The sequence below is a fragment of the Sphaeramia orbicularis genome, chromosome 4 (genome assembly GCF_902148855.1).
Source record: "Sphaeramia orbicularis chromosome 4, fSphaOr1.1, whole genome shotgun sequence".
NCBI lineage: Eukaryota > Metazoa > Chordata > Actinopteri > Kurtiformes > Apogonidae > Sphaeramia > Sphaeramia orbicularis.
The window spans coordinates 40,519,016-40,532,340 of record NC_043960.1 but is presented as its reverse complement, the minus strand read 5'-3'; the positions used below and the strand labels follow the sequence as shown (position 1 = coordinate 40,532,340).

General features: G+C 36.7%; 1 long non-coding RNA gene across 2 annotated transcripts in view; it reads left to right on the top strand.

Annotated features, from left to right (window-relative positions):
- Nucleotides 1-10,927: 10,927 nt before the first annotated feature.
- LOC115418475 (uncharacterized) overlaps nucleotides 10,928-13,325 on the top strand; it is a 41,386-nt gene continuing 38,988 nt past the window's right edge. Inside the window, exon 1 of one of the 2 annotated variants that reach the window (XR_003935297.1) lies at nucleotides 10,928-11,468. This is a non-coding gene — a long non-coding RNA (uncharacterized LOC115418475). The remainder of the gene's footprint in view (nucleotides 11,469-13,325) is intronic. The other variant, XR_003935296.1, reaches the window with a different exon arrangement.

Genomic DNA, 13,325 nt, shown 5'->3' with positions numbered 1-13,325 from the left:
ATATGGATGTTTCGATTTCAGTTTTAAAATACTATTATTTTTAATTAAATTTTTCATCTTATGTACTTACTTACTGCCAAAATAACTGTAAATGGGAGTAGACATAAGGGAAAATGTACAAGGCACATTTATATTATCTACTTATATTTACGTTTAAGGCACATTTGTATTATCTATTTATGTTTAGGTTTAATAACTTTGTAAAATATAGGATAGTATAAAGACAGTCAAGTCCACAGCAATAGCTGAGTACATTGGAAGTTGCTCATAAGCTTGCCTGTGAGATTGGAAAAGCAATATATCCCAGGTCTTTGAAGGCATCACAGCAAGGCTCTGCCTCAGCGGACCACATGTTGGCTCACAGTGGCCACAATAAAATAAAATAAAATAAAATAAAATAAAATAAAATAAAATAAAATAAAAATACATTTCATAGTGTTTATTTATACATAATTACATACAAAATTGAGCTAAAATAATGGAAAACAGTTTTGTGTCTTCAAGTATGATATTTTCTTTTTTAAATATGCAAAACATGAAAAAAAAAAAAAAAATTCACAAGGAACAAGTGCAACAATTTAATTAATCAGCATGCTCCCTTTCCTCATCTGTAATTAAAATGTAAAGTTTTATCCATCTTAGATTTGTGGTTTTCCTAAATAGCCCTGAATACCTCTTTTAGATCCATCTAATGATAATCTCCATGATTCATGCTCCCACCATCCTGTCTTAGCATTTCATTGGATGAAAACAAACACTATGCAAATACAGAAGCTTAAAGTCTCAGATATGCTTCTCTTACTCTTTGGCACACACAAAAACAGACATTAAAGCAGAGGGAGGGCACACATTTTAATTTAAGTATCCTCCAAAAATCTATTTTCCTGTTATGGTGGTAAAAATAAACACTAAAATAACTTTGTGGTTATTTTTAAACCAGTTTATTTCTTTACAAATGAATTATGCAGGACACTATCCCACTTTTCACTTTATTTTAGCATTTAGTTGTTTGAGGTGAATAGGAAACAATTTGATGGAAGACAACTCACTGATGCACCCTTCATGTGTGGTATGCTTGGTCACACAGGATGAAAATGATCCCCCCCAACACACACACACACACACACACACACACACACACACACACACACACACACACACACACACACACACACACACACACACACACACACACACACACACACACACACTGGCCTGGACATGCATTGTAATGTCAGCTCATCCTCTGTAAGGAGGAGGCCCGTATGCCTCCAACAGTGCAAACTGTTTCCAGCGACATGCCCTCTAAAGATCTTTTACCAAAACCATTCACAGCATTCAAATCTGTGTTTAGCATGTGCGTTCAGGTTGTTTGGGTGGTCTGGTAAGTTGATTGAATTTTTGCTAATTGGTTGCACCCCTTCTGCTGAAGATGTGTCTGATCCTTTGCCCTGTGAATTTGCGCGTGAGAGCATGACGTTTCAATAAGACTTGTGAATTTGATCAAATGAATCTTTACGCTACAAAGCAACAGAATCTCTAGTGGATACGCCAAAGAGAAGACATCTGTAAACATAAATCACATAAATGTAGTTGTTGCATTTAGTGTTTGACTTTTCTGAGCCGAGGGAATCTGAGCATTCACATTTTAATTTAAGTGTTTTTTTTTGTTTGTTTGTTTTTGCTCCATTGCTGGCTACTACAGATATACTTATAGGGAAAAAAGGTGATATAAATCTACTTATTGTGACTTCTTTTCAGTGCAAGGTGTGGTGTTTGATTTAACTGACAACTTATTATTACTATCAACCAAAATGCTTCATCAACAGAAATCAGTCCTGAAACAAAATATGAAAATTGCTCATCATCTCACTTGTGAAATATATTGGTCACACTGTGAGAAGCTGTAATGTCTGGGTGGAAAAACACTTCCATCATTATCATCTCAGACACAAATGCTAATCCCTCTGCCATGTTAGCCATCTGTGGGTGAAGTGGTGGGACAGAAATTACTGAGGAAAATGGACACAAATAAAATGCTAATTCGCTACGAGCTACAAGTGTCTCCCCTCCCTCTGCTCGGCTTGGGGGTGCCTCTCGGTTCCCACACCACTTCCCTGTGTCCCTCCCAGGGTGCTGCTGGGATACTGGCGGCTGCTTCTGAGCCCGCAGCAGGGACGCAGCCCTCCCATTGGACTGTCTTTGTTTGCACCCCATGCATGGCATTCATCTCCTTATTTGAATATATGCAAATGTTGCAATGGTGCCCCGTCAAAGGAAACTTCCACCATCAGGGTTTTTCCCTCTAGTCTGCCTTCAATTTGCCCGCTCTTTTCCTTTTTGTTTCTTTCTGATGCCTCATCTGCAGTGTGGGAATCAGCTATGGATGGCCACATTGGCTATGTCACAGGGAATTAGAGACAGAGACATGTATTATGTGGAATACAGTAAATAAATGATAGTAGAAAAAATAAATAAAACGTTAACTGAATTAACAGTAATTGCTTGTGGATGTTTGCTCTATAGAAGTAATGTAAATATTTAATTATATTTAATATTATGTATGCCATATACACTGTTGCCCATAAAGTTGGAATAACTTAGTTTTCAGACACATTCCTCATTTTATTCCTATTTCCACACATCAGTAATCCCCTTTGACCACATGCACCGACAGAGACCCAGTTACACTTGATCTATCATGAATAAATCACACTGTCACAATCATTTCATGAGAAGAGGTAAATATATTTATTCCAACTTTATGGGAAATAGTGTATGTCAAATATAGAGATCCATCTCTTTTCTCTGATCACAAAACTAACACATGAAAAGTAAAATAACAGTAAATTCTTTGCATTTCTTTTAAAACAATTTGCTCTTTGGTTGTATGTCTGAATTGTAATTTCTGTCGTAAAAAAAAAGTTGTAAACATACCATTTTTAATCCCATTTTATTGTAAAGAAATCCTAAATAAGTACATGGAACCCCTAAAGTTTGGTCAGTTTTTTATCTGACTGCAGCCCATTAACTTATAAAGACCCAGTGCTTCTTTTGTGGACATTCCCAAATGAATGTTTCCTCTATTTTTAACCTTTCTTAACTGATTTATCACCATTTATTCCAATATCATGTTCTGAATTTTGCATTTTTAAATATAAATCTGGCATTTTTCTATATTTAATTTGCTGATCATGTAGATGTCCATAAAAGCTCAAATTCAAGTTGAAGTTTATTATATCAAAAAACAAAGAAAACTGATGAAACAGTGCCTTTTTTTTTTTTTGTAAAATATATCAGCTGCTGAACATAAACCCATGTGTGTCCATCCACTGTCATTGATCCAACTCCATGGGTTTTACTGGTGAATCAGTGTTATAGAAGATGATGGTGTTTCCATGGTAACTACGGAGCCTCTGAACGTCCAAATGACTCATATCTGATGACCATGAAAAGATGACAAACTGTATTTAACACCAATTATTTACATTTATTGATATGATCAGTGGGTCAACAGGTATTAAACAGTTTAGATCAGTAGATGGTTTTGGATGTTTGGGTCTTTATGGGTTAAGACAATCCATTTTACAAACAGGTCAAATAGAACATGAAGCGGATCAATATCTGAGTAAATCACTTTGTTTTTGTTTTTTTTTCTTTCTATATTGTGGCAACAGTGTGATTTCTTTATAGGAGTTACACCAAATATACAGGGTGTCCCATTAGTCTCCATACATAGGAAAAATAAACGTTTCTTGACATAAACCATTTTTATTTATATAATATGCTCTATATGACTGCCATTTTGTCGGGAACACATTTCAATGCGTGTCTGCTGAAGAACTATAAAGAAGAAATAAAGATATAAAGAATATATAATATAAAGAAATACATGTTAGAACCATATATGTATGGAATGTATTATGTCTCCTATGTATGGAGACTTATGGGACACCCTGTACATCTTCCTCTGCAGATCTACTACTGAACAGAAGGGCCTTGGAACAGTGTATTCCTAAAATAAGTGTGTTGATAATGCGCAGTCGTGTTCAGAGGTTTTGCTTTGGGCCACATGCGGTCTGCGCACCTCATATCTGCATGTTCACCTGGTGCATGTGATTTATGTGTTTTCATGCCCTGACACAAACAGCATTAGAGAATGAGCTTCCCCTGCCTCTGTCGTGGTGTGTTAAGCTGTTACTCTGACTTGGCCTCACACATATTTTGGATTTGGACGATATGAATGGTTGCACACTTATACTGTAATTACGCAAATGTGCGCTGCTTAATTCTATTTCGCTGAGTGTCTGCGCTGCTGCTGGCGCGGATGATCCCACGGATGATCCACTGGACAACATGCACAGACGGATGCTGCGTGACATACATGTCCACAACAAGACATACACCAGTGTGGGCAGGAACCCAAACAATTCTAAGATATTTGGCTCTAATTTTAGAGCCAAATGAAAATCTGTTGTCTCCATGAATGTCCAATATCTTACAAATATCATCCAGATCTTGGCTTGAAATTCCTTTAAATCTCAACCCAAGCTTTAAATGTCTGTATCTGTTATTTCCTCATCTCTCTCCCTCTCTTTCTTATGTGATGCTAAAAGCTTGATTTAAGAATTATGACGTTTCACTTTGCGTCCAAAGAGCATTTCTATAGATGTTTTCTGTGATGTTTCCTGCTCATTTTGATAGCAGGCCGCAGAACAGTGCTGAATTTTCAACTAAAAACTGTCACAATAAAACACAATAATTCACTCTGTTTAACCCTTAAATGCATAGTGGACAGCTCTTCTCCAGCTGTTCTCTTGTATATTCATGGGTTTTGTTGTTTTACTTGCATATCAGCCAACACAGTGGACACTTATGCACCATCCCATAATACACTGACATTCAGACCATTACTGTAACTTTGCAGCTCTTGATAAACCTGATCTGTAGCAACGTATTTGACTGTAAATCAATTGCTAATTGTTATTAGACTGGGTTTTTTTTTTTTCCAAAGTTGTTGTGTTTTGTTGTTTTTTGCATATTATTTGAGTGAGTAATAACTACTATTATATGTTAAAATGTGAGAAAACATCAGATTAGTGACAGTAACCCTTTCATGCACAGTGGTCACTCCAGTGGACAGTTCTTCTCCAGCTGTTCTCTTGTATATTCATGGATTTTATTGTTTTAGTTCCATATCAGCCAACACAGTGGACACTTACACATCATCCCATAATAATACACTGACATTCAGACCATTAGTGTAACTTTGCTGTTCTTGATAAACTTGATCTGCACTAACATGTTTGAGTGTTGAAGGGGTGGGATAAATAAATTATACTTCCTCCACTCCTTTTAGAATGTGCAAATGAAGTCATTTATATGTATAAGTTTTGTTTTTGTTTTTTGTTTTCTTCCATGACCTCTTACTACCTGTCTTTTTTCCTAAAGACTAAGTAAGATTACTTTGTCTTGTTGCATATTCAAAATAAACTAAACTAAAAAATAAATAAATAAATAAAAAATAAATTGCTTGTTATTGTTACTAAACTGCAATTAACTGTTGTTTTTTTTTTAACAAATGTTTTTTTTTTTTTTTTGCACATTATTTCCATGAAGTGAGTAATGACTAGTATTAGAGTATGTTAAAATGTGAGAAAACAGCAAATTAGCAGCATTAAAAAGGTTTTGATTTCATAGTTTTCACATGATATATCAGTAAATCCATGTTTCTTTGCTTCCAAAATTAAACGCATGGTATCAAGCTGACATTTTTTTAACTCCATGAAAAATAGGTTCATAAGAAAATTTTGTCACATTGTTCTTTTCATGCCTAAAGAGGAATAAAAACACTCTGGAAATCAATGTTGATTAAGGTTCTCATAATTCGTGCATGAAAGGGTTAAAACAAAACATTTATTTCATAGTTTTCACACAGTATGACAGCAAATGCATGTTTCTTTGCTTCAAAAATTAAACGTATGGTGTCAATCTAAGTGGATATTTTTGTTAATCCATGAAAAATAGTTTCATAAAAAAATGTATTTCAATAACATTGTTTTTCATGCCTAAAAAGGAATAAAAACACCCAGGAAAAAAAAAAAAAATCTTGATTAAGGTTGTCATAATTCATACATGAAAGGGTTAAACCGATAGATTTATTAGCAGCAAAGTTGATGATCCGGATTATAATGAATATGTGCATGTCTTAACATTCTGCTGTGTTTTAATAAAATAAGGGGTTTCAGTTAGGAAGTACTCAAATAATCCACAAAGTTTCACATTTAAGTTACATATCAGTTTTGCTACTAGAACCCCCCCCCCAATGAATTTGTTCTGTGCATTGGTGTTTTGAATGACAATTGTGCGCACTGGCGCTGCGCTTGAACTTGACCGACCGAATTGCCTGGGAAAAGAGGCGCGACTTTGGCCCCTTGCTCCTCTTCTTTTATGGAGTGGAGGCTATTAAGACTGATGTCAGCGCTCATTAGCATAAACTTCAGCCTGTTCCCAATTAAACCAGGAAAGCAGTAAAGGAACCAGTCTGTTTTCACATGGCGGGGAGAGGACCAACATCTCCTCATCTTCCAGCAACAAGGATCATCCAGACGAAAGAGCTTCTGAAATGTGAGTTGGACTTTATGGTTTCATGGTGTGTGTTTTCTACTGTTCAGACTTGAATTATTTTATGTGTTATACGTGGAAACATCAACTTAAACCACATGTCAGTCTTTTTTTTTTCCTCCAAATTCCTGTTTTTTCTTCTACTTTCTGTTAATGTATCTTTTATGCAAATATTTCTGATGTGTTTTGGATGTTTGGAGGACACTCAGATCTCCTCCAGTTTGGTTCTTATTTCCACCTGTGGGCCTGGAAACTCTGAATGTCCTATAGAATATTTGGAAACTCTGGAAGGTTGAATATTTTCCTGTTTATTTGTTCCTACAGGGAGGGTTTTTTTTTCCCTGAAAGCTGTTGCTTTGTCTTTGCATTTTAAATCTGCTGAGAGATATCTGCATTATACTTGGTGTGTGGTGCGTTCAGGGTCATGGCATCTTCTTTTTACACTATGTTAGATTAGATTTTTTTTTCTAACTCATCTTATATCTTACTCTGTAAAGCAGTTTGGAGGTTACAGAAGAATATTACTAATATGTTGCACAATTTGGAAACTATTTACATGTTTGCATATTTCAGGTGATGAAACTCTTAATTTTATTCCTAACTTGCATTTCCCAGCTATTCCTTCTACATCATGTTTTCTAATAGTGAAAGTTAGAAATTTACTATTAAAATTTTACCCACACTCCAAGATACTATAGGCTATAATGAATGTGTGTTTAATCTGCAGGCTGTAAAATACACATTGGAGTCAACTGTTGTCTTTGCCTGATCACTTCGTCACTAAAACCTATAGACAGCTTCCATCATCACAAACCAATTTATTACACTTAACTACAATAGATGTTAATTTGGGGGCATGACAGAGGAAGGGACAAACACTGGCTCCCTGTTTGTCTTCATGCGTGACCTTTGACACTTTTATGTCCCCAGTGTCAGGTCAGGCCGCTTTGAAGATCAACCATTACAATTCCCAGAAGTGGCCACTTGAATTGGTCAGTTATTACCAATTGAAGTGAACGGGGCTTGGTCCTGTCATGCGTGGTAGTGGCGTTAACACTGATAAGAATGTAACAGAAATGAATGAATCTGAAGAGAAGAGACTCTGGATTTTAATGTATTTGCATATTAGGGCTCTGTATGTCCGTTCAATGTGGTAAATGATTTATAGAAATAAACCTCAGAGGCAAGAAATCTGTTTTTAATAATATATTTATATAGAAAACCCAAAGACAGTCCTTAAAAATGCTATTTGTTGCTTTAATGTTCACTGTAAATTAGGAGTGGAAATAAATACATAAATGGGGCTTGATAAAATAAAAAATAGGCCTCCATGAATGAATAAATTTCTTAATTTTTGAGTGCGATATTATTCTTTGTCTTAGGAAAAAGTTCTGTTACAGTAGTTTTAATAATTTAAATGTTAAATGCTTAATTTATTCATTGTATTTGTATGAATGAGCAATGGTTGTTCTCGCGATAGGATGCCCATTTGGCACGTTTTACTCAATTATTCACACCCTAAACACTCCTAAAATCAGGATTTCGTATATTAATACATTACTTAAACTGGCACACTTGTAATATTATTATTATTATTATTATTACCATTATCATTACATAGCATATTTTATTTTTCAGTCTAATCCAGTAGAAGGTCCTTTATCTGTTGCTGCAGATCTACTTTGTAATTGTATTTCTTTTTTAATTTCTTGAAAATAGACTCAAATCTTCTTCTTAAAATAACATCATCTATTGCAAATAATTCGCCTGTGTGTTTATATCTACTAAATAGAATTATTCATCAATAGGTTTCATTAAGTCTTTATTGAAAAAGAAGCTAGAAAATATGCGAATAAACATTTTTTTTTTTGTTTTGTTTTTTTTTTTTGCCCAGTAAGACATAATCCAACTACAGAATAACACAGTCATAATATAAATCAACTTTCATGTAAAATCTGAAGGAAAATTCCAAATGAATGCATGTGAATATGCAGGTATTTATTCTACATATCTAAAGGAAACGCTCCTGTACTGATCTGTAAAAACACAAACGCAGACAAAAGACAAAGCACACATGTTTTTGTTCAGCCAAAATATTTAATAATAATGATAATGCAGGCGTTATAGTGTATATTTGTATAATTTCATAACTGTGTCAGAAATAACCGCATACTAGAGATTACACGAACCCAACTCTCTCTTTTCATTTTTTGTCAATGCGTTACAAATTTAATGTAATTTATACGGGTGAATTACAATTTATATCCAAAACTGTACAGTTGTAAGATTATTTTTCTTATCTGCATTATAATGGAGGCCTCCCGTGGTGCCCCCCGACCACTAAATGATCTGCAGAAATTGTACGTGTGAATATCCGCACATTTTCATTATCCTTATGTAAACGTATGAATCTTAAATATACACGCATATCTGCATAGAGTCTTTACACACTGAACAATGAAGACAAATAAACGACGAGGTGTGGATGTGTGGTCAGCCATCCTCACATCCACTTCACCTGGATCACTGCAGAGTTTTATGCATTCGTTTGCATCCGTCCAGAAGCTATTTTTGCGTCGAGGTGATGTTATGAATGTTTTATGTGCTGTTTTATGGAGGTAGTTTTTAACGCATTGAAGATTTAGGCCATTACCTGACGCAGACCTGAGCTTCAGTAACACTTTTCCGCCAACAGGTGTCACTGTTTAGGCCAGATTCCATCTGTTAAGGCAGAAGACATGTACTGCAGGTAGGAATCAATACCAAACCGAGGGGAACTATTACTCTATTACTGTAATACGTCTGTAGTTTAGCAACATTAAGACACAAATGTACCCATAATTTAATCATTTGGACAATATAGTTTGATTAAAAAAAATTGCATGAGTTTGAACATAACAGAACACATTAAAAAAATGATAATAATAATGATAACAAAAGAAGTAAAAATAAGTTTTAGATATCATTTGACACAGCATTTAAAAAATAAACAAAAAACAATTACAACAACTTGTAGAGAATGAACCACATGCATCAAATAACACACAACATGCGTTTCATTAAATGCATAAAATTACCTTTATACATAGGAATGTTGTAAATAATATTAACACATAATAATACAACAACCAACAACATTAACGGGGACGAAAGTGTTGTTAAAACCCCACATATGAGCCCCCACGTTTTACAAACCATTGATGTTACACACAACCGTATTGGATACCATGTGTGGATTAACCTATCCCGGCGCTTTACGTCATCACGCAAAAATGTACGTTCATTTTAAGAGCTATTCTGGTCTTCTACTACGGCATCTTCCATGTCTTATACACCTACATCCCACGTTTGTCATACTTTAAATGCAGTATAGTTTTTTTTTTTTGTTTGTTTTGTTTTTCTGTGTTAGGTTGACATTTAACACAAGAGCAGCCTATCAGTCGCGCGCCTTGACGCACGGCGGGGAAGGCATGCGTCGCGCCACGTAAAGCGACGTGACCCCGCAGGAGGTCCGTCCGAGGAAGCATCGGCTGAGCAGAGGCTGCGGCATCAGCATCACACACTCCACTGGATCTCTCACAGTTCCACTCTGTTTTACGCGTCAGTCCTGCATCCAACACACACACACACACACACACACACACACATACACACACACACACACACACACACACACACACACACACACACACACACACACACACACACACACACACCGCTGTGTCAGTGTGCAGAGGTTCCTGCTGTTTCGTCACTCGCTCTGGCTCGTTGTTTGATTCTTGCTAGCTGGTGACACAGGTGTTCCAGTTCGTGCAAGGCGCAGGTCTGGAGATCACCGCTCAGTGTGGTTTGACTTTCCCAAAGCCGACCTGCCCACGCGGCTGTTCGGTGACGGGCATCAGTTTGGGAAAGGTGGGAGAGTCACGGATGCTGAGGATGAGGAGTGAAAGTGTCATTCATGGCACATTAGTGGAAACACCCTCAGCCAAGCGCACGGTGCGTCTGAACGTCACGTGGCTTCGCGCTAAAGGCTTCCACATGCATTCTTCCACCTCATTCATTCTATCGGTGCGTCCAAGTTTAGTGTCTGCTGCATCTGTCTCGCAAAACTGCCCCCCCCCCCCCCCCCCAACCCCTCCTCCTCCCCCTCCTCCTCTAGCACCTCTACCTCCACCCCTTTCCGCGCTCTCTCACCACGCAGCCACGGAGGAGGCGGCTGTTACGTCTTTTACCACGTCTATTAAATTGTACCAAAAAAAAAAAAAAAAAAAAAAAAAAAAAAAAAAAGAGAGAGAGAGAGAGAAAGACGCCGGATTTAACTAAAGAGGGAGACGCTTCATTCAATCAGAACAATGGACACCGGTGCACAATGGTCAATGCATAAGCGGGGCGAAAAATGTTTGGATTTCTGCACACGTCGTCCACGGCAGCCGGTGTTTGCATGCGTGCGTGTGCATGAGAGAGAGAGAGAGAGAGAGAGAGAGAGAGAGAGAGAGAGAGAGAGAGAGAGGGGGGACCGGCGGCGCAGCAGCTCCGCGCACACACCGTCATCCATCTGAGGCTGGTGAGGACATGTGGGATGCGGGGAGCGGATGCAGCAGCAGCGGCAGCGGTAGTGTGTCCAGAGCCGCCTCGGCCTTGGCTGGTCTGTGGTCAGTGAAGCTCCAGTACCGGCAGTGTTTCAAAGCCCTCTGTGATGGTTGGATCAGATCACTGTGTGGGTTTACTCAGTGAAGCCTTGCACCGTGTGGGTTCCTCTCTGGACTTCGGCTTATAGTTTGAGTACAGACTTGAGTTGACATGTATGGACCTGATGGAAAGGTGCAGGATTTACTCGAAAAGTTGTAAGTATGACTTTTATGATTGATTTATGATCTGTTGATGTTAACCTTCAGGTTGTTATAGAGCTTTATATGCTGGATACTGTCTATAATATGACATCCCCCACCACCAGTAATAATAATAATAATAATAATAATAATAATAATAATAATAATAATAATTTAAATGTAGATTATAAATGTTAGCCACAACTATTACCAATAAACACAGCCAACAGTGTAAAAGTACTTAACTAGTAGTAAAACTCTAATGTCCCAGTCAGTGAACCCTCCATGTTCGCCTAGGAGCCAGTTCCTGGGCGATGATACAGGCCCATATTAGTGGGTCCATCCATTGAGAGGTGATGAGGCGGGCTGAGTGGCCCCAGAGCTGGCGTTTATAAAGCAAACAGTTGTGTGATTGTTAGCAGAGCCTGGGAAAATGTCCCCTCGGCTGGGAGGTGGAGGGACTTGACGCCAGGGCCTCTTGTTAAGGAGACTTGTGTGCTGCCCAGACAGCATTGTGATGCTAATGAGCACCAGCACGTTGTTGAACTTGATGTTGACTTTTTTTCTTTCTTTCTTTCTTTCGTTGGGGGGGATTTTTTTTTTCTTTTTAGTCACTTGTTTGTGGGAAAATCTTATCCGGAGCTACAGTGTGAAATTAATTAATCAATCCTAAGCAGTTGAGTGAGACGGAGACAGTAAATTTTAGAAACACAAAAAGTCACTCATTTAGTTTGGAAGTTTTGGTTAAATGTGTTTTTGAAAACTCTCTGATAGGAAAAACAAGCATGGACTCATTATATTACATTAACGTTTTATTCTTTTTCTTCTTTTAAAAGAATAGACTTATAACTTATACTTATAAATGTATTTTATTTCTGTATGTTGTTTTAACAATCACTACATTGTGTGTGTTTTTTTGTATACAGTTTGTCTTTTTTTTTTTTTTTTATCAAATGTAATATTTACTTGAAAATTACTGCAAAAATTTAGGAATTTCAAATAACACAAATATCCAAAGTAGCTGTATCATTTCTGTCTTCCTTTTTTATTCTGTATTTTCTTTCCTTTTTTTTTTTCTTTTTTTCTTTCCTGAGTGCAACAGGTGTAGGCCTACTGTAAATTGTCTGCCCTAGTACTTTACTCGCTCAGCTTGATTTACTCATACATTTCTACACAAAACACCCTTTTTCAGGACACATGAAATCAATTACAACAGTTGCGCTGCATTCATTTTACACCGATTAAACTCTTTGACGGAATTATTCTGACACCGAGGCTTTGCTATAAATATTAAAACGCATAGGCCTACAGTCACGAATAAAATCCGTCTGAAATGTGTAAAATCTATTCGTAAATTAAACACTTTATTGTCGTCTGGAAACTTTACTTTTATTCATTGTTAAATCAGACAAATATACATTTTCAAATTGAGATCATGTGAATTTTGATTGCATTATGTAAATCATTTAGATCATCAATTAGACCCAGTTTATCTTTTTGATAAGCTAATAATTCACTTAGAAAATGGATCTGTTTTTATGTGACTGTAATTAGAATTGGACTATTGCAACACATTGAAAAGGACGAGAAATTAACACTGAAATGTTCTACTAAATGGTATTAATCAGTTTTTCTTTAAAAATCGTTTCATGACATTTTCACTTCATCCGAAAGGACCGGATTTTAAAATCAAACTTAAACTGATCCACTGTGATTTTCTGTGGACACAATCCAAGTGTAGTTTAGAAATAACGTCGTGAGTGGATTTGATTCAGCACCAAGGACAGCACACGCTTTTTTTTTTTTTTTTTTTTTTTTTTTTTTTTAAACTTTCCCAGTGATGCTCAGTAGACTTTCCTTAAAACGTTACTG